Source organism: Penaeus japonicus, unplaced genomic scaffold (genome assembly GCF_977035675.1).
Source record: "Penaeus japonicus unplaced genomic scaffold, GWHDUDI00000001_assembly GWHDUDI00000032, whole genome shotgun sequence".
Lineage (NCBI taxonomy): Eukaryota > Metazoa > Arthropoda > Malacostraca > Decapoda > Penaeidae > Penaeus > Penaeus japonicus.
This window is the reverse complement of record NW_028234434.1, coordinates 3,850,980-3,855,979: the sequence shown is the minus strand read 5'-3', so window position 1 is coordinate 3,855,979 and position 5,000 is coordinate 3,850,980. Positions and strand designations below refer to the sequence as shown.

General features: G+C 34.8%; 1 protein-coding gene across 7 annotated transcripts in view; it reads right to left on the bottom strand.

Moving 5' to 3' along the window:
* Window positions 1-5,000, bottom strand: part of LOC122251405 (uncharacterized) — a 158,149-nt gene that overhangs the window by 25,112 nt on the left and 128,037 nt on the right. The window lies entirely within an intron of this gene.

Sequence of the window (5,000 nt, the reverse complement as noted above, 5' to 3'; positions counted from 1 at the left end):
TATATATATATATATATATATATATATATATATATATATAATATATATATATTTATATATATATATATATATATACATATATAAAGTAAGAATATAGATATATATATATATTAGATATATATATATAGAGAGACACAGACACACACACACAACACACACACACACACCCAGACAAGAGAGACATTCAGATATATATATATATATATATATAGAGAGAGAGAGAGAGAGAGAGAGAGAGAGAGAGAGAGAAGAGGAAACCAAAAGCAAAAAGGGAGCAGAGGAAGACAACTGTTTCTCCTCCTCCACTACGGCTAAGCAGAAGAGGGGGAAAGGGGGGAGGGGAGACTAAGGCACATGTGGACGAGAAAGTAGTTGTAAAACTATAAGTAGCCTAGTACTTTAGAGGGGGTGGGGATTCGGCCCTGGGGGGACTGAGTCCTAGGTTTACTGGTCCCGAAACTAACCTTCCTTTATAATAAAAAAAAAAGAAAGAAAGAAAGAAAGAAAAAAAATCTTCGGACAGATAATTGTATATATATATATATATATATATATATATATATATATATATATATATATATATATATATATATATATACATCCTACGTAAGATGAAGAACCTTCATAAACGTTTGAAATATCAAAATTGTTTAATCATTCTTAGTGTGGCTGTGTTTTATCATATCCGCGAGTCAACCTGACTTAGACTAGCCTAATATTGTCATATTTAACCTAACCTAGACTAGCCTAATATAGCCTTATTTAACCTAACCTGCCCCATCTAAACCAACTCTAACCTGACGTATCCTGTCCTAACCGAATCTAACCTAACCGAATCTAACCTCGCCTAACCTGCGACCGAGGAGCACCGGGCGGCCCCAGGGAGAAAGTGGGTACGATTCACTCCATCATTTTTCGGCCTGATTCACGGACAAACAAAAGAGGAAGGACGAGGGAAACAGCTACAAGACGTGAGGGAATTTCCAAGAATAATGCTGATGAATGAAGGCTCAAAACTGACGTTTATTCAGACTTTTTTGGGGGGGTTTGTTCATTTTTTTTTCTCGCGATGATAACGTTTAGCTTGGCAGATTGTCTCCATAAGGAATAACTACGCAAATAAAATGGAATATTCTATAAATTTCAGATAAATAGCATTAAAAAACAACAACACTGCAGTACTGAGATAATTATGCCAACTTGTACGTGCTTATACTCTTAAAAATCCATTATATCTTTGTGTACCCAAATGTAAAGCATGGTAACAATCTGTTTATAATCTGAATGGATTCCCTGCTTCTCAGGCTAATTAAACTCAAAGTAATTAAATTCACTATTCACTCGTAAATGTAGCCTAAATACGACCCAGCCGCAAGTAGAGATTTGGTATTTCCACTGGACAAGGGAATTCGCGCGAAATGGCTGCAGCGCCCTCATTCCCGAGGCTCGTCCACCTCATACGTTACGGTAAACAAAGAGTGCCGGGCGCTTTGTCACCCGATCGCCGTTTCGTTACGTAGGCTATTTAGTATGATTACAAAACCGTTTTTTTTCCTATATTTTTCGCGCCGTTTTACTTGCGGAGTCAGCTTGAATCATGTCCTTTCTAGTTTTATTAGACATGTAATAAATTTTCGGGCGATTCTCATTTGGCTGGAGGAGAAAGATCTTGATTTGACCCATATTTCGTTTTAGTGCGTTTTTTTTCTTTAGGAATCGAAAGGATTATGATACATAAACGGCCACAACTAAGAAGCAACTATTACGCAAAAAAAATGAAAAAAAAAAAGAACGAAAAAGATTTAAAAAAAAAAAAAAAATGACAAGACAAAACAGCATCACCAACAGACGCTAGAGCCACTTTCCACACACGCTTCCCGACGCAATGCATCCCGGACCTGTTTTTGTTCCTATTTAACAAATCTTCAAGACCAAGGTTTTGTTTGCCTCACAATATACTTTTAGGAACAATACGCCTCGGTTGGTGCTTTGTGCGCCAAACGCAGCCTGAGCATGAACAATGAGAGGCGAAATTCGATAGCGTTAGGAGATGGAGGTCAAGGCGTTCACTCCGATGCAACAGCGCGCCCTACTGGAGGTGTTGCTTTGCTGCGATCACTGGCTCTCTGATTGATATCAATTGCTATGATTTGGTGGGACTGACAGCTCATACGGCTTCCAATTGCATCTGTGTTACTAAATGTAATGATAATAATAGTAATAGTTTTAGTATTAGCAAGATGATGATAAAATAATAACGATTGTGTTGATAATGATGATGATGATAATGGTAATGATGTCAATAAATTCAATGATGAGATAGTAATGGTGATAATGATACTACTACTAATAAGAATAATGATAATAGTAATGATAATAATAGCAATGATGATAAGAATGATAATAGTGATAATGATAATAATACCGAAAATATCAGTAATGTTATGCAAGTAATGATCGTGAGCTATTGGTAAAAGAAGGAAGGGACGACGAATAAGGGAATATATCCGGTGGAACTGAAAGGGAGGCGAAGGGAGGCGGACAAAGACCTCGAGAGAAAGAAGATGCGGCGACAATTCCTAAGGGACTCTGGAAGGAAAGCTCACGTGGAACCGGGAATACGCACACACACACACACACACACATACACACACACACACACACACACACACACACACACACACACACACACACACACACACACACACACACACACATACAAAAACAGAGCGAGATAGGGAATGATGCTGATGTGATGATGATGATGATGAAAGAGGGGAAGGGAAGACGAGAATGATGAAGAGAGGAGGAAGAATCTACTGGAAAGTAACAAAGTTTTTTTTTCCAAATTATTATAAAAACCGACTGAAACTTTGAAAGTCTATCCGCATTATGGATAAAGAGGAGAGCCAGTCTTCTCTATAACACAGACTAGTGGGATCAGCACTGAACGAGAGACATAATACAGTCTGCAAGGCATTGGCTTCCCACAGAGAAGGGCAAATCAATAACCGAAATTTATAGATCTGTAAACTGTTGTCCGCATTTAAGTTATATAATAGAATTATACTGAAACAGCCTATGATCTAAGACCAAGTGACACGTGACTCCATGCATCCAAGATTCCACGTGGCGCCACCAGTTTTCAGGATGTATATTTAGACAGCTATATACTCATGTTGTTTCCCAATGCCTTATGCAAAACCATACGACCGTGCTTACCATAATCTTTGTATTTATTCATATTTTTCTATAATACTCTGTGTAATATGGCTGGTCTTGTTTAAATGCTATGTCTTATATTTTGTAAAACATGCATGCATCCATACATATATCCATCCATCCATCCATCCATATATATATATATATATATATATATATATATATATATATATATATATATTATATATATTTATATATATATATATATACGTATGTGCACACAACATACAACACACACACACACACAACACACACAACACACACACACACATAATATATGTATATATATATATATATATATATATATATATATATATATATATATATATATATATATATAATATATATACATATATATATAATATATTATATATATATATATATATATAATATATATATATATATATATATATATATATATATATATATAAATATAATATATATATATATATATATATATATATATATATATATATATATATATATGTATACTATATATATATATATATATATAATATATATATATAAAAATATATATATATATAATATATATATATATATATATATAAATGTAGGTGTATGTAGGTGTATGTAGGTGTGTGCGAGTCTATGCTTGCTGCCGCTAAAATAAAATCCGTGATCATGTCCCTCCTCATCAAAAAAATATTATATAGAAATGGTAAAAAAGTTTTGGATAATATGGAAGCGTGTGTCAAAAAGAAAAAAACGACAATAAACAAGACACTAAAAAAACACAACAACAAAACACGCCACAAACATCCGGCAAAAGAAAAGAGGAAAAAGAAAAAAAAGGAAAAAAAAAGAGCGTTGATGAGAAAGTTAGTTTCTTTTCTTCAAAGTTTATAATCACCACTAAATGAATTCAGTCTTCCAGGAAGAGGTTCCGCAGCCTTGAAGGAAGGATTGAAATGCACTGCAGCTTTTGCGGTGTTTGGTTCTTCCTCTCGAGGTTTCGCTTGTTCAAGTAATCGATTTTCAGTGAGAAGAGAGAGATGAGAAGAGAGAGAGAGAGATGAGAAGAGAGCGGGCGAGAGAGAGAGATAGAGAGAGAGAGAGAGAGAGAGAGAGAGAGAGAGAGAGAGAGAGAGAGAGAGAGAGAGAGAGAGAGAGAGAGAGAGAGAGAGAAAGAGAGAAACAGATAGAGAGAGAGAAAGTGAGAGTGAGAGTGAGAGAGAGAGAAGGGGGGGGAGATGAAAACAAGGAAATATTAGAAGAAGGAGAATGAGAAGACAAGTAATAAATGAAAAGTAAATAAAATATAGATAATAATAAGAAGTGCAATGTTGCAAGTAATAATGCAAATAGAATATACGTAATCAATAACAACTGAACTTTCATGCAATCATTAGCGTTGCAACATAGAGTACAAAATATCAGAGGCAGCATGTGTGCATGTTTGTTCCGCCATTTCATTTACAACTAGTCTTCAATTATAAAACAGCAGTATGATATCATCAAGGCAATTTATTGCAGGACAATAGATGAAAGAACGAAGTGGATGAACAACTAAATGTATGAATTAAATACTGGCCTTTTTATAACAGCAGTTACATCTAATTAGACAAGTGAACCTGCCGACAAAATTTAAACTACAAAGTATTTTCTCGTCTCACTTCTAACCAACCGGAAACAATTTGTTACAAAAAGATTAAAGCTTCTTGAACGAAATACATATCACATACATTTTTTTTTCTTTTTCTGGGACACCGTAACATCCCTTTCCCATGGATGATACGTGATGACAGCTGAGGCCTGAC